The sequence below is a fragment of the Protopterus annectens genome, chromosome 1.part1 (genome assembly GCF_019279795.1).
Source record: "Protopterus annectens isolate FY-2018-M chromosome 1.part1, PAN1.0, whole genome shotgun sequence".
NCBI classification, from domain to species: domain Eukaryota; kingdom Metazoa; phylum Chordata; order Ceratodontiformes; family Protopteridae; genus Protopterus; species Protopterus annectens.
This window is the reverse complement of record NC_056726.1, coordinates 216256432-216280268: the sequence shown is the minus strand read 5'-3', so window position 1 is coordinate 216280268 and position 23837 is coordinate 216256432.

Genomic DNA, 23837 nt, shown 5'->3' with positions numbered 1-23837 from the left:
CTAACCCGCATCCTAACCCTAACTCACTTAACCCACCCCTAATTCTAACGTAAAAACAATCGCACACTTACCTGAACCCAGCCTGTAAATTTCCACCACAGCGCTAAGAATAGCAAAGCCACATTAAAGTCAGTATATGTATTTTGTATGTTTTCAGGCTTTTGGATTTCAGGCTTTTGGTCTCAGGCTTATGAATTTCGAGTTTATGATCATTCAGTCTTCTGAAGGGGAACCATATATATATATATATATATATATATATATATATATATATATATATACACACACACACACACACACACACACACACACACACACACACACACACACACACACACACACACACACAGATGTGTTTATTTTTATGTTATTCTTATGTTTCTTTTACCTTTTATTTGGGACCTTAAATTTGTGAATTGTAAACATTTATTACTTATTATTTCTGCACTGTTGTTTTTATGAAACTTGTGCCTTTTTCTTTAAATCAGATTTTGATGGGGATCATGTGACTCCATAAACCTTTAAGAGGGATTTTTGAAATGTATTGTTTTCTCTGAAGAAGTTTCTCAATCTTAACAACAACAAAAGCTCTAACTCTCAGTAAAGTTATTTAGTTGTCCTTTTGCTCGGTTATGCTGGTTTGTGGATTTAACAATTTGTTTATCTCTTCGCTGGTTTGTCAACTAGTTGGTCCCCCTAGGGCACCACTCAAGCAGGAACACATTTCCAGTATTTATTTGTTTATTTTTTTGTAGTAAACAAATGGTTTCTTTAAAATATGTTGAAAGAACATGGGAAAAACTGAAGACTAAGACAAACTGTGAGAAAAGAGAAGAAAAAAATAATCTGGTTGGTGTAGGTAGACTAGGATGGGGGCACCAGTTGGTGGTGAGGGGTGCTGTGGAACCCTTTTGTCTAGGGCACCAGTTGACCAAAGGCCGGCCCTGCATACTTTGTTTTACTGTTCAGCTTGTTCTTGAATTCTTTCAATACACCCCAACTGGCCACAACTGCACTGAAATAACTGAATTATCCTGAGGCTCTGTGACTGCTAGGACCCCAAAAAACATGGGATACCAGGTGCTCTAAAATGCATTTTGTCAGAAATATGCTGTCAAAAATAGTATTTCCCAATATTGAATAGACAAAGGCTTATGAGGATACATATATCATATCTCTAGAAAGAACAGCTGCTAGCCTACCAACAACCTTCTATGCACCCCTCTCATGTCACCCCATTGTGTACATGGTGAACACAAAACCTTAAATTGGTTGAAAATATAGACTGATATCCACATGTAAGAAAATCTGTATGAGGACTTTTGCAGCTGAAAATATGACATATAACTTCCTGGACCACTGGGGAAAATTGCATATGATCTCATACAAGCTGCACACCCTGTGGACACCAGTGTGCTGAAGAATGCCTGAGATGTACATCAGTAACCTTACAGTGACAGTTTAACTTGAGTAATTGCACATAATAGTGAAGGATGCAAAAGATGTTTCTTGTAGCTGTATCCATTCTTTGTGATAGCATGACCTAAGTAGTCCAAACTTAGTGTTGTTGCACTGTTACAATAAGCCATTAAAATGACATATGGGCATACCTCTCAACTGTACATATTTTCACAGAATGTCCAGATTTTTGACTCACATTTTTGGTATTTCCCTTATAAAATTTGTGTTTTTTCTGGCAAATCATCAAGGACTGAATTCACTAAATAATGACAGACCTTTGAGATTCAGACTCCATATCCTTCAGGAAATGCATTCCAATATAAAGCATGTTATTCTATCCACTTTCTAAGTTTATAAGAGCAATATCTAAAATCTGTCCCTATTTTTGGGCCTTTGTCCCCACATTATTTTTGGCTTTGTCCAGATTTTTTGTGCTAAGAGGTTGAGAGGTATGCATATGGTAGATCTTCAGCAAAACTATATAAAGCAGGTCAAAACAGAAAGTTATGCAAACAATTCTAGTGCATTAGATGTACTTTCATTAGGAATGTCTGCAAACAGAAATTAATCTACTTACTTGATTATCATAATTTATAATCTTTTTTTCTATTTTCTTCATATTTCGGTTATGTTGTACTTCAGTTTTGCAAATAGATGATAATATTTCCACAAACTCTACTGTTCAAAGAGTGATCATTGTGTTTGTTTTTTATGTGAGTTCTATCTTCTGTGCAACAAGTTGCCATTAGCTGTGCTGAACTGTGTTGTGCATTGTTTTATAGTATGTATTTTATTGTTGTGTATAATTATGCTATGACTACCTTATGACCGGGAAGGTATCTGAAAAAGAGTCTTGAACCAACCTATCCATGTGATCAACAAAACCAGCAAGAAAACAAACAAATAATAAATCAGTTGTCTTAAACCTTCCAATATATCAATGCACATATATCAATGCACAAGTCTGATCACACACATCCTACTCTACTTGTTGGTTACAGATTGTGTCCTTGGGGGGAAGCTGACTCTCGATCAAGATAGTGTTCCATTCTGGCAGCAGATTAAATTATTTTGATTATGAAGGCAAATATAATAAAGTAAGAGTCATTATGATACATTTGCTACTTTCAGTATGATTAAAATGATTAAAATACTCACCTGCCATGGTAAAAAATTAACAGGATTTTCACACGTGCCATTTGGACACTGAAGGATTTTTTTCAATGCTTGAGCTATAGCTTTAACTGCTAAATAGGCACCATAGGTGCCTCCACGTTCAAGATTATCCACCAAAAAGCTGTCATTAGTGTATGATTTACTGTGCTCTGCACAAGCAGATTCTGCTTTGGGTACATCTGGATTTAGAGTCTGGCATGTATTTGATGATGTCATTGAGCAGTTCAGATAATTAAGGTAGTCTTTTGTGCAACCAAATCGAAGATATTTGTATTCGTCAATAAGTTTATTTATAACATATTCCCTTGTTTGCAGTGTTTTAAGGTATTCTTTAAAGCCAGGTATATTTTTATTTTTAAATGAGAAGCCAAGGATGGTTCCTAACTTGTCTAAATTAGTCATATTTAAGACAAGTGAAGATGTGGACCATACATCTGAAGCAATCCAGATCTTTGTTTTATTAAATTTCAAAAATTCTTTAAAAAGTCTTTGTACAAGTTGTCCTTTAGCAAAAACAACTATAACCTGAGCAGTAGAATTAAAAATGGTGTTAGCACTGCGTATTACATCATCACCTATAGTTGAGGAATTCAGATACGCTGAAATATAATCTTTCCCTTCTATGCACACATTTTTATATTTACTAAGAGCAGAATCAAAGGCAGCCATTGCAGAGCGCCCATAGTCATCATCACTGGCAACAGTTCGAATCCATTCCCATTCAAATTTGCCAATAAGCTCAGCCAGTGCTATTGTTTGATAGTAGTCACTTGGAACTGTGCGCAGAAATGAAGGATATCGAATCTTATCACTGAGAAGTGATGAAGAGGATGCATAACTTATCTGTAAGGATCAAATAAATATAAACATTATTTAGAATCTTAATAAATATTCATTGCATAGTGGCACAGCAGATAGTACTGTTACCTCACAGCAAGAGGTGCCCTGGTTCAATTATTGGCTGGAGTGCCTTCTGTGTGGAGTCTGCATATCCTCCCTGTGTTTGCATAGGTTTGCTCTGGGTGGTCGAGTTTCCTTCCACATTTCAAAGGCATGCAGTAGGTAGATCGGACACTATAAATTGGCCATAGATGTGAGCATGCATGTGAGTGTGTGGTGTTGAAGAACTACTGTGGCAGGGCAAGCCACTTGGCACTGTAAACCCCAGCTCTAGATAATTGCCACTGGTGAAGAGATACCCTGATCCCATGTGCAAAAATGGGAAAAGGGGTTGTGGATGGATGGATTCATTGCATAGCTGCAGAACACTGACACAACTAATATGGAGCTGTGAGAATAAAAAGCACAACTGTATGATGTCTGTCTGTTTGTCTGCTGGTCTGTCCCTCTTCATCTCTGTGTCTCGAAAACTACATCTATTATAACACCAGGGCTGATAGACTGAAAGGAGAAGTTACAGAATGTTTATATGCTTTTTATCCCATCTGGGAAGTGTCTGAAAAGGGTCTGCCAAACATCAAACCTTTTGCAACCCGATTAGTGTAATCAGTCCTCTCTGTGTGAGAGATCTTTACAGAAGGCCATCATCCAGACAGCCATTTTTTTTTTTTTTAATTTGGCTGCTGGTCCCCCAACACTTCATAGCAGCTGATGGGTTTGGTCACTATAAGGTCCTTCCAACCAGTCTGAATGACTGTGTGATCGCAAGTTTTCACCAGCTGGTATGTGCAAGTAAAATCTACTTAGTGTAGGACATTGTTAGTCTGTCATCAGTACTGGGTGATGTGGCTAAGCTTCTCGATAGTTTCCTTGGTTGCAGGAGTAGTAAGAACCTATGAATGAACTATGCCCACTATCGTGCCTACCATATTCTAGTTAAAGCATGTGTTGTTTGGTATGTATGCTTCTGTCAAGGCCTCTCTCATTGCTCTACTGATACTGATGATTACACTTTCTGTGTGTAACACGCAGCCTCTGCTGGCTATTTTTACATTAGTGGGCCTTGGCATCACGGAGTGATCAAGCCAGTGTCAGGTGCTCACTCTCCCCCTACCCCAGACTTTTCAGAAACCACATCACTAAGAAAGTATAGATTTTCTGGATTTCAGTGCAGTTTCACACCTCTATACCACAGAACTAACATGGAATTGTGATAGATGATGGGTAAAATTTAAGATGATCAGCCTGGAATTCACCCTGCTTGAACATCTGAGCAGAATTATCAGGTGTGGATGTTTTTAGAAGATTCAGCAGACTAGTTACATGAAATGAAGAAAGCTTTTTTGTTTTATTTCATTTTAATGCTAATGTAAGAATAGAAAACTAAAATGCGTAGAAACTAATGTTACTCTTTTTACCAAAGAGTGACTGACTTTGTGAAAATGATTTAATATCAGAAGAAATTAAACTTCTAAATACTACTTTTAATAGAAAACGCTAGTTATGTTGTAAAAGTATGCAAGGAGGGTAAGGCATAGTGGGTGTTGTTCTGTGGCAAGGACTAAACCAAAGAAGAACTGCAGTTCAGATGATTTCTGGTTAAGTTTTGTACGCACTGAAGTCAATTTTCTAGTTAAATATATATATATATATATATATATATATATATATATATATATATATATATATATATTTATTTATTTATTTAACACTAAATCAAGCAAAGCTTTGTAGTGAACATCCTTGTCTCCATTCTGATCAACTGGTCCATAACTGAAAACTGTTATTATTACCCTTCACAAAGGAGATACTTCAACAGAGTTAACAAACTATAGAACTATTGCTATTCTGTCTTCCCTGTCGAAAATCTTTGAGAAATGTATTCACTCTCAGCTTATGAAACATATAACCAAACACAACCTCCTCTCCAACACCCAGCAAGGTTCCAGGGCCAACCACTGTACTACTACTACTGCTCTCTTCAACTTCACCAACATAGTAAACCAATACAGAAATGAGGGCAGCCTTGTTTCTATACATTTCCTTGACCATTCTAAAGCATTTGACACAGCGGCCCACGAAAAGCTCCTCTCTGAACTTGCAGCTCTAGGTTTCACTTACCCCTCCCTCTCCTGGTTTTACAGATATTTGTGCAATTGTCAGCAGGCATCTAAATGCACCAAAACCTTTTAGCATTTCAACCAGTCTGTTGGTGTTCCCCAAGGCTCAGTACTCAGCCTTTTTCTATTTAATATTTTCATAAATAAACTTCATACTGCTACAACACTTGCCACTCTCGTGCATTATGCTGATGAGTCAACCCTTATTTGCTCTGCCTGTTCAGAACAAAATTACAGGAAATCACTCAAAAATCATTCACTGACATTAAAATATGGCTAAAAAGTTCTAACTTGCTGCTTAATGCCAAAAAAACTCAAACATGCTATTTAGTCCAAAACAATATCTCAACCAGAAACACACATTTCATATTACCTCAAGTAATAACACAAAACAGAAACCATAAATCAGACTAAACTACTCTGAGTCATAATAGTTAACAACGTCGAATTTGATCACCACATAGTTCATTCCATCAAGAAAACTCATCAAAAACTCATCTCCCTCTTTAGGGCCAAACACTACCTGATGGATCAAGCAAGGATTACCTTAGCAGCAGCATACCTCCTTCCTTCTGTGTAATATGCTTCCCCTATTCTTACAAATATATGTACTGCATATAAAACTAAACTAGCTTCCTGCTACTACAATATAGTTAAATTTGCAACCAACCAACCTTATAAAACAAATCATACTGCCTTGCATTAAAACAATTAAACTGGCCATAACTCCCAAACCAGTTGACATTCTCACAAATAATCATTGCACACAACCTATTGTACTCTCCAGACAAATGCTCAGCATTACAAAATGCTGTACTGTACTATTTACCCCCTAGAGATCTTCACAGTAGGTATACATTTTATTACATATCAGTATGACATTCAACACTGCTCTCTCTCTGTTCTCATTATATTTTAAAACTCCAAAATGAAATCTCTACTCAGTTAAAATAGATATAAAACGTAAATAGTTTCAAAACTTTGCTTAGACAGCACATGTGCCAAAGATGGCTCTTTTTTCCTGCTCACCTGGCTAGCTTTACTCAGATTACTTTTGTCCAACTCTTACCACCACTTGCATCCCAATCTTTTTGTACCTTATCACTCCTCCTCATCCTGCACTTATTCCCTAAACTCTTACTTTTCTTCCTCCTCTCACACCCCACCACTAACTACTATTCCTCCTCTGTCCATTTATCTTCCTGCTCATTTCCATAACTTTTCCTTTCATATCTATCTTATCATTTTTATGATACGTTCCACTTGCCTGTCTGTAAAATATTAGAACAATTGTGGCTCAGGAAGTCAGAAAGACCAAACGGAAAGCCTTAACACTGATTTATTGTTAAAAATTGCTTAGCATTTTCGCCACTTAGAATCAAAAGTAGCTTCTTCAGAGGAACAATTCAAAAAGGCGCCAAAACTTTTTGAATAGTTAAATACAAATGATTAAATTACGTCACTTCCTTGCAAACACAAAAGAATAAATACGAAAATATCAAAACACAGTTAATAAAATCCAACATAAATACTGTCAATTAACAATATAAAATCCATACTAAAAATTATATATAATCAATTACTTTACATTAAAAAATATATATTCAGTGTTGGATGAGTCAGACAGTTTCACCACGCAATGTAGTATTATTAAAAAAATATGTGTGTAAATATTAATTAATGAAACCTCATCTATTAAAAATATATATAAAAACTAAATAACATATTTGATCAATATTTAACAAATATAACTTAAACAAATATGTATTTCTATGGGGTATATATACACATAGTTAATAATCCAGGACACAGCTTCCAGTTTATGGGGATTGATCATATACCATCAGGCATCCGGGGTGGCCCTTATTCTCTATTATTAAAGAATCGGGAGCTTGAATGGCAGCTCAAATTAGATGCATTCAATTCCCTGGACTAAATGAAAGCTGTAATATTGCATCTGTTCTGAAATACAAGTCTTTTTTGAGATAAATCATTGAATTTATATTATTAATTTTATGACTACATATGGTTATATATACCCCATAGAAATACATATTTGTTTAACTTATATTTGTTAAATATTGATCAAATATGTTATTTAGTTTTTATATATATTTTCAATAGATGAGGTTTCATTAATTAATATTTACACACATATTTTTTTAATAATACTACATTGCGTGGTGAAACTGTCTGACTCATCCAACACTGAATATATATTTTTTAATGTAAAGTAATTGATTATATATAATTTTTAGTATGGATTTTATATTGTTAATTGACAGTATTTATGTTGGATTTTATTAATTGCGTTTTGATATTTTCGTATTTATTCTTTTGTGTTTGCAAGGAAGTGACGTAATTTGATCATTTGTATTTAACTATTCAAAAAGTTTTGGCGCCTTTTTGAATTGTTCCTCTGAAGAAGCTACTTTTGATTCTAAGTGGCGAAAACGCTAAGCAATTTTTAACAATAAATCAGCGTTAAGGCTTTCCGTTTGGTCTTTTGGACTTTCTGACTTCCTGAGCCACAATTGTTCTACAGTTTGCTTTTGTTATCTGGGTTTTCATACGTCTGTAAAATATTACTAAACTCAAAAATACCCCAGTTTGATCTTTTCCTTGCAGGCGTCATGCTATGAACATGTAGCTATTGTATGTTATTTTTCTATTCAATAATTAGTCACATTATATTAACTTCTCTCTTTTTTGTGTTAAAATGTTATGTTCATGTAAGAAATATTTAAAAATTATGTAAATAAGTTCATGTATAGATGTTTTTACCCTGCAATTGTAAATGTACAGAATGTGTAACTTAAATATGGAACTTTTCTCCCCAGGCCTCTGCTGAAAATGAATTTTGCCCAGTCAGAATTTTCTCAGTCAACAAAGACAAATAAATACATAAATAAATAAATACATTTTAAATTGCAGAAAAAGCTTTTACTTTTTGCTTTGACATTGTGACATCCTGAAGTATACTAAACATCTGCCTGCCTACCATAGTCCTCTTTGTTCCCTTTGACCAGAAGGTTCAGCTTTCACACAGACTGGGGGTTGCCACAGAGGAGGGGGCAACAAAACAGGAAACGAACTGCCTCCTCTTATGAGAATATTTCAGTGCTGTATCATCCATGGTGCTTCTCTGAAGCCCTCCATGCCTTATTTTTTTCTCCCATATCCATGTGACATTTCAGTACCCACACACTCTGACAAAGCAGGGCCTACAGTACTTAGAATCCAAAATAAGATTGGTTCAGGATACAAGGAAGGTGAGTTTATTAAATAACTGAACCAACTAGAACTGTGAATCCAAAAGCCGTAACAGTGCCAAACCAGCAAGTAAAATGAAAAATGAACACTGCCAGCACCATGATCTCAAACAGTACTTTATTGAACTACACAAGAAAAAACAAAAAACGGATTGAGCACTTTCTTCCCTTCCACAGAGATTTCAACTTTATTGAACTACACAAGAAAAAACAAAAAACGGATTGAGCATTTTCTTCCCTTCTACAGGGATTTCATCAGGATGAAATCCCTGTGGAAGGGAAGAAAGCGCTCAATCCGTTTTTTGTTTTTTCTTGTGTAGTTCAATAAAGTACTGTTTGAGATCGTAGAACCAACTAGAACACAAGATTTTCATAGAACATGCATTTTAAGTTTTAAAATTGTACGTAAAACAGTCAACTCTTGTTAGAGAAAACTGGAGCCCTGACTATGACCCAAGTGACCAGAATTTGACAATTTTACCCAGTACCGAAGAAGTCAGTTGGGGGACAGGAAAGGTAGAGGCATTTCCAAGCCTTACCTTTCCTACAGAGAACAGAATGGTCTTAAGCATAGGATGATAGCCCCAGTGGTGATACTGTGGTATGCATTTTAAACTTGCAAAAAATGTGCTGTGCTGTGAAAAATGCACTCACCCTTAATGACCTTATATCACTGCATGTCAAACATGGGAGGATTGGAATGTTTAGGGCATAAATACAAAATATATATCTAAATAACTATAGTATGACACTAAACTGAGTTGCAAAATCTCTTTTCAACAATGGGAAAAAGTGACAGATTATGTCTGAGTAGTCATGAGTGAAACTGAGAACAGCACTAATGGCAGCTGATAGACTGCTGCGTGAGGAGTGAAAATTAAGTAAAATAAATGCACACAATGCTAAATTTGTTCAAATAAGAATTAAAATATGATTAGAACAACAAAAGAATATAAAGTTAAAACAACATTTGCAGTAACCTTGATACATGGAAGCAATATGCAATATAATCAAGTGTGTGTGTGTGTGTGTGTGTGTGTGTGTGTGTGTGTGTGTGTGTGTGTGTGTGTGTGTGTGTGGTTTGCATGTGCATATTACATTTCAATTTCACTTAAATTATATAGTCCAACCAATTAGTAGCTTAAATTGTGCCAAAAGAGAAAGAAAATGACAACTTCAGAAAACATATAAAGTCTCAATATCAATTTAAAACTGTATATTATCTTGGTTTTAATCTAAGTTTTAAATAAACAGCTTTGTTCGAGATAGGTGAAAAATCAGAAATGCATGCTGAGCTGCTTCTAATAACATATCACCTCTCCTCAATTAATGTTGGAAATTAATTCTAAAGCACTAGCATTAATCATATGGCCAACATCCATTTCTATCATATGTCTTGAAGGTACATTACAGTGGAATTCCTTGAGATTTCCGAAATATACTGATACCAGGTGCATGTTCTTTCAACCTCAAACCATCCACAGTGCAACAAACATCACAGGAAGACAGAAACACTGTTCTAATGACAGACTGCTGTTGCACCTCTTCTCTGACAGCTGTAACTCTTTGCCACAACCCTTTCCAGGATACGTGAAGTAACCTCAGCATTGATTTCCAGTCCCACTCACATCCAGCAACTATGTGCCCTAGATCTATTATTCAAACACAGGTCACATGGACACAGTTCAGTTTTTATCATTCAGCACCAACGAGCTGCAACAACAGTCTGTACTTTGAACAAGTGTGTGGAAGCATTTAACTTGCCCTAGAAGACTGATTGGTACTGTTAGTTTTGTTACATATGATGAAAAAAATATCACTCTAAACATCTGGGTAACAGCAGCTCACAGTTATACAGCAGAAGTCTGTATATAAAAAGGCACATTTTTTCATCCAGTGGCTACATATGGGATATGGCTTTTCTGAAATGGAGCAAATCATTGCCACAGTGATCAGGCACAGGGTATGATAGCATCTCTTCCTTTGGATTGTTATTACAGTGTTCTTTACAGGTGCCACAGCGTTGTACAGTTTGTTCCCTAAGAGATGTCATTCCTAGCCAATGCATCATATGGCTTGCTCTTCCTTTCCATTTTACTGTTCACAAATTTATTCACGTCTCTTTCATGCATTCATCTTCTAATTTATAAACTATTTTTATAGCTTTGAATATTATCCCCCAAGCACAGCATATTTGCTTCTTGAATGAAAGATGGGATTGAATTTCTTTCCTGTCTAATAGTTGTTTTTTCTCACTCCATCTTTTCACTTTAGAGTTATTTTAGTAACGTCATTTCTAAAACAGCTTCAGTGTATCTATGAAATTGTACAGCTAAGCCCTGAGAAAAGGCCAGACTTTGAACAAAAGATTAGCGCTTTTCATCCTTTAGTTTAACAAATTTATTCAGAAACTTATCACTACTAACTCTTTCACAATTTAAATGGTATAGCACCTGACATTTATGCTATCACATGACCAATTAACAACTATTGTTTAAAAACATTATTTAAAAACATAAATGTGTGTAAAATATTCAAAAATAATTCATGAATTTAAGTAATTAACTCAACTTTCTAGTCATCAAAAAAAAAAACATTTTATATTAATACTTTAATTTAACTCTGGAAATTATTCATCATTTAATCTCAGCTGGCAAAATGTTTCCCTTTTCTCAAGAAGGTTATTAAAAGAAGCTCCTCTTTCATTTAGTTCAAAAAGAGTAAAACAAAACTTTTTACGTTTAGAACTGGCCAATGTATATTTATTCAATGCAGTATTCATGTTCTTTCTAGAAACAGCATATAGATGTCAGGATAATCTCTTGTTAAATTTTTTTTTAGACATCCTAACATAAAAAAACATTAGAGAAGAAATATAATGCACGATAAATAAAACCACTTGTCACAGGTGAAATGCCTTCTAATAGGGCTAGGTCTGCCTGATGTATAACACTTATATAGGGTCCCTAATGAATATACCTACAGACTTTACAAGCCCCACATTTAAACATACCATTTATTTTATTCATTACTGCCATCTTTAAAGAAAATATGTCTTCATAAAACAACCTTTTTAAACTCAATTTTTTCCTACACATAAATGAAAGTTTTACACTGACTACTTGAAATAATTTATTATTACCTTGAAACATCTGCCAATTATCCATAATTATATTTTGAATAGCTATGTCATCTAAAATCATCATTAAGACAAACATTCTTAACTTTATGGATGTCACTGCTATGTGGTAATATACTTATACCTTCTTTTAAACTTGGTGGAAACTTTGTATCTTTATCCCTTAATATTACTGTAGCATTCTTCTGCAGCTGGGAATCTTGGCAACTTCATATAGAAAACAGATTTATAATGAAGTCTAATTCCACTTTAAACTGTTGATTATTTGCAATAAGTCTCAATGCTCAAATGGTTTAAACCCCAGGTATATTATTTTTTATATATGCTGGATGGTTACTATCATAATGTATATAACAGATGACAAAAGTCTCTTTCCTAAATAACTTATTATCAGACTTCTTGTACGATATTCATCTTAATAACAACATACAAAAAATAAATCTTCATTCCATATGATCCCAAAGAAAATAAAAAAAAGTGGTAGTTGTGTTCAACTCGAGTAAATAAACAATATTTCTAGAGATCAAGTGATACAAAGTCAATTTTAAAAGAAGATACAGATTACCAAATAGTAGTGACATCAATAAAGTTAAGAATTTTTGTCTTACAATATCTTTTGACAATATATCTTTAGAACATACAATTATAGATAACTGGAAGTTTCTTAAAGATAATAAAACTATTTCAAGTAATGCAAAACATTTCTTTGCATATAGAAAAATATCCAATTTAAATAGCTTGCTTTACAGCGATAACATTTCTTTAAATATGTCAGTAACAAATAAAATTAATGGTAATGTTTAATTGTGGGTTTTGTAAGGCGTATAGGAATATTCATGAGAGACCATGTATGATTAACATTTGGGTAGAACTTTTCCTATTAGGGGACACATTACTTATGACACAAGTGGTATTATTCATCTTAGCTTGTATTCTTTCTCGTATGCTTTTTTTCGGCATTATGTTGAATTCCTCTTAATGATAGAATATGATTTGCACTACAGACTTGGTCCATTTATTTCACATTTGTTCCTATTTTTCACAGATATAAATTTTATTTGTGTCTTTTCCATTAATTTTTTCATCATCCACTTAATGGAACTCTTGTACATATACTGCAAAAATACCATTTTCTTTCAGTATTACATTTATACCACCCCATGATATGTTGACCCTTATCTTCTTCTATCAGCTGTTCACCCATTCCTTGTAACAGATCTATATAGCCAGGACCTTCTACCCACATGATAACTCTTATCCTTTTTCTGTACTATGCCAACACTATTGCTATATATTGGCTTATCATTTACACTTCCATGTGCCTGTTGTATTCACATTCAATCTGTATGTCATTTTCTCCAAATTTCCTATATTTCCCTAGTCAAACTATACATTTGTCACTCAAGTAATTATCTCTTTAAGTCCCCATATTTCTAAATCACCTTATTTCCATCTTTGAACTATCAGACATTTGTCCAGTGCAGCTTTCATCAATTTTTCTGTTCCTTCTTCCATTTACCATGTTTCACCTGCAGTCTCTAAACCACATAGAAAAAAGTCCAAGACCTCTTTTCTTTGCTCCCATAAATTATTAGCCAGCTCTCATGACCTAATCCCAGCTTTATTGGACTTTCCTACACTCCCACCGTACATGAGAATTGTCTACCTATTTCTTTCCACACCTCTCACACAATTCTTTTTAAGGGAAAAGTGTTACAACTCTTTTTTACTCCAACCAATGTTCTGTATCCAAAACCAAAAAGAAGAGAGAGAAAACCAAGGGTCTAAACAAACAATAAACCAAGACAAAAGCCAAGTAACATCCAGTCAACAAAGAGACTGAAAAAGCTTCCAGAGTCACTCAAAAATATTGGAATGCTAAAGCATCCCGAAAATAATTTATTTTGTAAAGTTAAGCACTCTTGTCCTGTTAACATTCAGGAACTTCATCAGAACTGATAAAAAACCTTATCTTACAACTATTTAAACCCTAATAACAGGAAATCATGCAACTAGAACAACACATCAAATTCATATTAATGTTTGTGTTACAACAATGTTAAAAAAACACATACAAATATGAATACATTAAAACAAATTACATTTAAAATGAACGTTGTCATAATATGGCAGCCACAATTTTAGCAAACTACTTATTGATAAAACATCATTTAATACTGGATAAACACTTGCATCAAGCCTAAGTTGCCATAATAATTCACAATATTCCAGTCTGTGTTCTCAAGCCCCATTTCTAACATTTTGTATTACCTGTTCTAGTACAAAAAAAAACTTCTCATGTCCTTACATTGGAAGGTGTGTTTAAAGAGTGCATTATTTCATTATGGTTCTTTTTGCCATAATAGTGTTCATAAATGTGATTTTTATACCCACTCCATTTTGCCAACATAAAATCCATATCAAAAATCATAGAAACAAATGTACACAACTCCAAATGTATTGCAATCATATACAATCATAAACATCCTTCAGTCTATTCTCATAGTAGGAACTCAACCATTTCAAAACTTGCCCTTCATAAATGTACCTGTACTGCTGGCAGCAACCACACTTAGTCATCCCTGACTAGTTTTTTCCTGTGGTACTTAAACTACTAACTCTTTTGAACCTTTCTTTAAGATTCAGGTGCCTCTTATAAACAAATTGAGGACCATTACCAAGAACTTTACTAACATCAGAGTTATAGTCACTCACTTTCCAGTTGTTAGTAGCTATCTGTCTGATTTTACTACTCCAGTTTACATACTTAATAATCATAGCATATTCATATTCGGTAGTCTCTGACTTCTATGTAGTAGTGCTATTTAGGGGTCTACCTATTTTAACAACTTAATCAGGTAGCCTCTGGTAATGAACATGTCAATCAACTTATTAATCTCCAACATAAACTGGTCATCCGCTGAAACTATTCTAGACACCTGTGGATGGGTCTGACCATAAGCTAATCACCTTTGACATCCACATCCCACCCCCACCACCCAGTAAGGAAACATCCATAAAAAACTTCTCCAAGGGCAACTTCATGCTACTCAAGTCAGAAGTGACAAAGTTCATGACACCCATGCAGATGCAAACTTAAAGTTCGACTGGCGAATCCTACACTAAAGCACTGTACAAGCACATCCACTCGTGCATGAATCATGCCATCCCAAATAGAACCAACATGCTCTTATCCAAAAAAGGAAGCCAATCTGGTAGTCCCCTGTCATAAACAAACTATGCAACAGAAGGAAGAAACTGTTTCAGAAAAGAGGAAAATCCCAGGATGCAAAAAACTCCCTTACCAGCCTCAGTAAGAAGCTGAGATCCCTCATAAAATCCTCCAAAGCTAGTTACGAAAATAAAATTGCCAAAGATTCCAAAGACAACCACAAGGCATTCTATAGCTATGTCAATAATCTAAATGTCAATGCTCAGATCTGCTCTGAGCTGCAACAGAATTACATTAAATATACTGATCCCAAGGACATTGCCAATATCCTGGCAGATCGATTCAGTGCCAACTTCACCCCTCTCTCACCCATAAAGGGCCCATCCCAATACCGAAAGATTGCCAAATTCCGGTAATCACGGCCACACAGGCAAAAAATGCACTCTCCAAAGCTAAGAATACAGCATCCATGGGACCAGATGACATCCCGGGCTGTGTACTACATGAACTACAAAATTAACTGGCATCTCACCTAAGTGTCATTTTAATCGTAGACACCTCAGGCTTCGTGCCGACTGAATGGTGCACAGCTACAGTTATCCCACTCCACAAGGAGGGATCTACCTTGGATCGTGGGAACTACTGTCCCATCAGTCTGATGAGCCTGATCTGCAAGGCCATGGAACATATTATCATGGAACTTATAAATAAAGACATTGGCAACCTTCAAACACTGGGCCCCACCCAGTTTGGTTTCGCAAAGGGCCGATCATGTCTCCTGAACCTGATTGACTTCTTCAAATCAGTTTTCAGAGCCATGGACAAGGGTAAGGCAGGCCACACAGCCTATCTGGACCTCACCAAGGCCTTTGACACCATCCCTCACTGTGGAATCATAGATAAACTAAATAAGCTGGGCATAAATCCCTATGTCACTCGATGGGTTGCCAACTGGCTTACTGACAGAGCCCACACACTGTAAAAGTAGCCGACTCCAAATCCAGCTCCAGACAAGTGACAAATAGAGTACCTCAGGGTTCAGTCCTGGGACTGCTCTTGTTTGGCATCTACTTCTCTGAAGTACAGGCCAACACTAAGGGACTCTGGCTAACAAAGTTCACAGATGACTGCAAACTGGGAGCCATTATTGAATCCCCAAATGATGTGGATATTCTACAAAAGGGCCTTACAGAAACAGATGCTTGGTGCCAGAGCCATGGGCTCAAGCTCAGTGCCAAGAAGTGCATCGATATCCACTTTGGGAAAAAACATATACCCATGAATTACCACATAGCTGGCAGTACACTAAACACTGAAAGTATGATAAGAAACTTAGGAACACAGGTGGACAGTGGTCTCACCTTCGATAACCACATTGCCCCAACAGTCAGGAAATCCTTCTATGTGGCACACCTCATCACTAAGGGCTTTTCATCCAGAAAAAAGTGGCCATTGTCCCACTGTACTCATCCCTCACTAGACCCATCATAGAGTACAATGCCCCATTTGGTATGTACCTCACAAGACATCTGCAACAACTGGAAAGGCCACAGAAACACCTCACTAAAAGAATCAAAGGCCTAAAACAGATGTCCTATGCTGACCGACAAAAAAAACTCCAGCTATACTCTGTCACATATCATCTACTCAGAGGCGAACTCTGCTTAACATACAAGGACATGTCAAGCCCAGAGCTGTTAGACATGCTACACTTAAAGAAATCCCAGTCCATCAGAGCCACACACTCCAGGGACCTAAACCTTGTCATCACAATGAACAAAACATGCTGGAGGGATGGGTTCCTGACCCAGAGACTCCCGTTACTCTGGCATATACTGCCTATACATGTCAAGCAGAGCGCCTTCTTGGCCCTCTTCAAAAGGAACCTTAATGATTGGATGGGAAACAGGGAATTTACCCCGGGGATCACATCAGTCACCCTTCTAGACAGGGGTCCAGGGAAGTAAATACTGTGGGAAGAAATAGCCAGGGAATTGTTATGGCTAGGCTTGTATAGGCCCTAGGGCTGATAGCCTAGTACCAATCTATGAACCTATGAACCTGTGTGATATGACTCTTAACAACACTTTTTTTCTGGAATCAGAATTTTTGATCAGTTCTAATGAAGTCCCTGCATGACAAAGTTCGCAGATGACTGCAAACTAGGCGCCATAGTCGATACACCAGCAGACACACACATCCTACAAAACGGCCTCACTGAAACGGACAACTGGTGCCATAGTCACGGCCTTAAACTAAATGCCAAAAAATGTATAGTCATCCCTTTTGGAAAAAACAAAGTACCCACAAATTATCACATAGACAGCAACCCACTGAGTACGGAAAAAGTAATCAGAGACCTAGGGACCCAAGTAGACAGTGACCTCTCATTTGACACCCACGTTGCCAAAGTAGTTAGAAAAACATTCTACCTTGCACACCTCATCATGAAGGGATTCACATCCAGATCCAAGGATGTCATTGTACCCCTATATTCCTCCCTCATCAGACCCATGATTGAGTACAATGCCCCATTTGGTATGTACCCTCACCCGGCATTTGCAACAGCTGGAGAGACCACAAAAGTACCTCACCAAAAGGATCAAGGGTCTCCAACATATGTCTTATTCTGCCAGACTAAAGAAACTTCAGCTCTATTCAGTAGCATACCACCTGCTCAGAGGTGATCTCTGCCTGACGTACAAGGCCATGTCCAATCAGGATCTGATGGACATGCTCCACCTCAAAAAATCCAAATCCATCAGGACCACAAGAGCTAAAGACTTAAACCTCAGCACAAGTATGAATAGGACATGCTGGAGGGATAGATTCATAACCCAGAGGCTTCCCATGCTTTGGAACAGGATCCCAGTTCGTATTAGGCAGAGCCCCTCACTGACTCTCTTCAAGAGAAATCTTGATGAGTGGATGGGAGATCGTAAGTTTACCCCAGGGGTCACATCTGTGTCACTGCTAGACAGGGGCACAGCAAACTAATTCTATTATATAAGGGGGCCTTCATTGTGTCACTACTAGACAGAGGCACAGTATTCTAGATTTATTCTGTACATTTTTGTACCATTTCATGGGTTGGCAAAATCCACATCACTATGGCTAGGCTTACAAATGCCCCAGGGCAGATAGCCTAGTACTATACTATGAAACTATGAAACTATGAAAGCACTTAACTTTACAAAATAAATTATTTTTTGAATGCTTTGGTGTTCCAACATTTTTAAGAGAATCTGGAAGCTTTTTCAGTCTCCTTATTGACTGGGTGTTACTTGGATTTTGTCTTGGTTGAATGTTCTATATCCCCAATACTCCATTGCACATTCCATACTAAACCTCAGATAGATCTCTACCAAGCTATTTTCCAGACTTGTTCCCCAAACCACCCTCACCTCATTTTTTCATTTTGTTAATCCATCTCCTTCTTAATTACTCCCTTACTACTTCCACTTCTGTGCCCCGTCCCAGAAAGACATATATATCCTTCATACTCTGCCTTTCTTCCCTAATCACCAATTGTGCTAATGTCTTCTATCCTCCATATTTTCTTTCTGCTGTTAGGGCAGGTTTAATTTTTTTCTGAAACTCTATAAAAAAGTGAATTACCAGTTCCAGCCTCAGACTCAACCACCTTTTCCTTCAGAAATTGAAATCTTCGAACTCCAAGGACACGCAAAGATTCTCATACCTTCTCAACTCCAAGCTTCAAAGCTTTCTTCTTCAATTTGTATTCCTCCCTTCTTATCCTAGGCTGTTGAAGGCAGTTTCCCTCATCTTTTCCCCAACTCATTTTCCCTAAAAATACAAACCACCTCATCAGTTGCTTTTCTCCTTTAAGTAAAATACCTCCCCATTTATCCAGCTTTCAGTTTAACACATCAAATATCTTATTCTCAACTCTTCTAAGTTGCTGTGCAAAGTTAATTGCTGCAATGTATTTTTTTTAAAGTCTGGCAGCCTCCACACTCATTTTCCAATAGTTATCTGCATCCTGACTCTAGAAATCCTTCTTCTGTTTCATTTCTACAGTAATGCATTACATTTTCTGTACTGCCTACAGTGCAATACTCATAGGATTTGTCCTCACATGTGCCACATTCACATCACGTGTCAAAACCAGAGTTCTTGCCAACTCTTAACATTCCCTGACTATGTATCCAGCAATATACCCACCTTATTGTTCACTTAGTCCCATTTTTATCCTGATGGATTATTTCTACTTCTCATACATATTTATTCCTAGATATTTATCTCCCGCTCTGACAGCTCTTTCCTGATATCCTTCTCCCACTTTAACCAACACTGTCTAATATTTATCTTCCCTTACATGTCCATGGCAATGCTAGACTTTCATGAAACCATTCTCCAACTTTAACCACTCAGACAATCTTGGTGACATTGTATCTCCTATCCTCAACAGACTTCTTAAAGATATCCAGTATTATCAGTAACTGCTTTTTCACTTTCTTGACCAGTATCATGCAGTCATATTCAAATGAAACATATTCTGCTTGCCTCCAAAAGTGACCCTGTTATTCAAAGCTACTTTTATCCTTTATATAAAACTAATAAATTTAGATTACAAAAGTTTTATGCCAATAATTTTAAATAGATTAAGGAAATCAATGAGTTAATACATAAAGATCAAACAGGATTTATAATATATACACAAACTCAGGATAATATGAAAAGAAGGTTAATTGTTACAGATTTTGCTAAAACAAATTAATCTAAATTGGCTGTTAAAAGCATGGATCTAAAAGGTATTTGACTGGGTTAATTGGGGCTGTCTGTTTAAGTCATAAGAATTAAATGGATTTTCTGAGAAATGTTTTAGTACATTAAAGAATTACACAAAAATTCTAGAGCATATGTAAAATGGTTTCTTTTTGGTTCATGGTTTAAAAATAAACAAATATACAAAAACAAGGTCCCCCACTGTATCCGTATTAGTAATTGAACCACCTGCAAATTATATTAGGGACACATTAAGGGAAGAATGTCAATCAAAATTATAACCTTTTCTGGATGATATTCTGCAAATGACTCCGTTAAAGGGGTTTATGATCCAGTTACATTTTTTGAAAATATCTCTTGGGACAGATTCCAAAAGACTTGCTCTCTGCATAAGTGACCTATTCTGGTGTAAGGCCAATCTATAAAGCAGGCATATTCTGAAGTAAGTTACTTACACCAAGAGCAAGTCATGTAGAATCAGGGCAGGCTTTTTGAATAGCCCATGTTTCTGCTGCACATATTTCATCTATGGAAGCCTTGGAATGGAAAACAGTAGACATGGCTATTGCCCTAGTAGAATGCTCTTTCACTGGCATTGGAAATTGGAGATTCTTTTTTATTGTATATAAAATTAATACAGTTTCTTAACCACCTTAACAAAGTGACTTTTTTCCCCAGAGATGGACCAGAAAATGAGATAAATAGCTGATTCAATTTTACACACTCTTTATTTCTGTTGAGGTAGAAACATAACTGTCTGTGAACATCCAGCAAATGTAAACAATATTCACCTTTGTTGGAAAATTTCAAAAAGAAAACAGGTAAGACAATGGCTTCATCAATATTAGTTTCTGAGACCACCTTAGGAAGAAAGGATGAGTTGGTTCTTAGATTAACCCTATTCTTATGAAAAATCAAGTATGGGGGTTTTGAAGATAATGCTTGTAATTCAGAAATCCTTCTGGTGGAGGTAATAGCTATGAGGAAAAATGGTCTTCCATGAAAGAAGCTTTAAGTGGCATGTAGCCACTGGTTCAAAGGGAGAAAGTACCAAAGACTGCAAAACTAAAGTCAGATCCCAAGATCACAATCTATGGGAAATTAGTGGATGGTCTTTGAAGCCACTGTGGAAATTGGAAATAGCAGGTAATTGGACCTTAACAGTAGAAGTAGATGCTCCTTGACTGAAAAGCATAGCTAAAAATTCCAGTGCTTTTTCAACTGGTTCAGAAAAGAGGTTAAGGCCATTATTGCGTAACCAAACAGAAAATCTTTTCCTCTTGCTGAGGTAAAGTTTCCTGGTGGTAGATCTATCGGAAGCCATTAGAATTATTTGGACTGGGGAAGATAATTTTTTCTGCTTGTCAACTAACAGAAGTGGAGGAACCAAGCTATAAGCTTGAGGTTCTGAAGATTTGGGTGCACCAGTCCCTGTGGATGAGAAAGAAGATCAGGAACTGGGCCAGAATCCATGGGCAGTGAATTAAATGAGACCACAGGAAAGGGAACCAGACTTGTTGAGGTCAGAAGGGCACAATGAGGATCACCTTGCTCCTCAACCTGCTGGCTTTCTTTAAGAACATAGGAATCAGTGGGGAGGGAGGCATAGAGTAGTCCCAAGAGCCAGTTTTGAAGGAGATCATCTCTTGGGGACTCCTCCTGAGGGAGAATTAGGGCAAAGTAGCTGCTGCACTTTTTGTTTAGGGGTGATGCAAAGAGGTTGCAGCAAGGATGGCCCCAGTGATGAACAATTTCCCTCATCACTCTAGGATTGAGAGAGCACTCATGAGGCAGGAGAATGCATCTGCTCAGTTTGTCCACTATAACATTTGAGCTCCCTGGGATATGCATTACTATTAGAAAGTGATTGGAAGATATCACCCATTGCCACACTCTGAGAATTTATCAACAGAGTGGCTAAGATTTGGTTCCACCCTGTTTGTTGATGTACAAGACTACTGACATGTTGTCTGACTGAACTGCAATTATTCCTAGAGGGAGGACAGATTGGAAGGCTTGTAATTCTAAGAGCACTGCTATCAGTTCCAAAATATTCATATGCAGATTGGTCTCTATCAAGGACCAAGTGCCTTAGACTGTTCTTCCCAGGTAATGCCACCCCCCACCTCATCTAGGAGGCATCCGTGGTCACTATGGCTTTGGGTTGAGGTGGAACAAAGGCAGGACCTAAAAGAATTTCCTCAGATTCCATCCACCAGGAGAAATCCTTCTTGCAATGAATGGTGATTAGAATTGCATGCATTATTGGATGGGTTAGGATGGACCACTGGAAGATGGAAGCGATTGTAGCAGCCACATGTGAAATCTTGCTAGTGGAACTAAGTTAATGGTCGCTGCTATGGACTCTAAACTTTTAAAGACTAGAAGTGCAGGACCCTTGTTTTTGGAGAGAATAGCTTGAACTTGGAATTTTATCTTCTGTAGCCTATGAAGAGAAAGGGAAACTACACAAAATATGGTATTCAGATGAGCTCCTATGAACTCTAAATCTTGAGTGGGACATAGCTGAGATTTTGATTGGTTCACTGTAATGCCCAGATGAGTGAACAGGTGCAGAATAAACTCTGTTGCTTGAAGCAGTAGATGCCTGATGGGAATGGTGATGAGCCAGTTGTCTAGACAACAAAACATCTGGAATCTGTGCAGTCTCAAGTGAGCTGCAACTGCTGCCAAACACACTTGGTGAAGACCCTGGAGGCTGTGGTGATACCAAAGGGCAGCACTCTGAAATGAAAATAACTGACTCCTACCTGAAAGTGGAGGAACCTTCTGGTGTGTTTGTCCATCTTTATGTGGTAATATATGTCCTGAAGATCTATAGAGAACATCCAGTCATTTTTTACTCTAGAAAGGGAAGTATAGACTGAAGCATGACCATCCAAAATTTTGCTTGCGGAGCAAATTTGTTCAGAAGGCTGAGATCTAAAATTGGTCTCAAATCCCCTGACTTTTTGGCAACAAAAAAAACCTTGAGTAAAATCCAGATCCTATCTGGTCTGGTGGGACTTCCTGGGTGACTCTTTTTTCTAGCAGCTTTTGAATCTCTAATGCTGCTTGATCCCTCTTGGGAGGTGTTCATTTTGAACTGGAAAAAGAGTGAAGGGAATATGGTGACCTCTGGTGATGATTCTCTGCACCCAAATATCCGAAGTTATTTGCCACCAGGCTCTTGCATGCAGAAAAAATCTTCTTCCAACTGCTTCCTGAGGTAAGCAATCTGGCCTCCTTCCAGGAGCACTGCTAGGATTGTTCAGAGAAAGAATCTCTGGAACACTGCTTTTGTGGGCCACCTCTGCCGTTGGTTCAGCATCTTCCATTAGAGCTCCCTCCTCTTCCCCAAGCAAAGCCACAACCATGTGTGTCCTGAAAAGGTCTTTGGGATGTTTTGAACCACATCTTCCTGGTCCTCTGATTCTTAGAGTAGGATCATTAGGGAGCAGAAAAAAAGTATACCCACTGCAGATAGGATCTTTCCATATTTCTCACACCTGGCTAGAGTTTCTTTGACTTTAGGGACAGATAAGGAAGAGCCATCAAAAGGAGCACTGACACAAGAATACTTAAATGGCTCCACAAACTCACACAAGTGCATCCAGGCATGACATCTTATGGTGATGCCTGAATCTGCTGCTCTAGTCGTCCCTTCAGCTGCATGCACAATGAGCCTCATGGACAAGATGCAAATAGACTCCAGGGTGGCTAGCTGGAAGGCCACTTTATGCTGGACTGCCTCAGACACAGCTCCTGCTAGGGTATCTGATGACTCCATGATCAGATCCCTCTGGAGCATAGTGAAATGTGCCATGAAATTCAAAGACCTTAAAGTG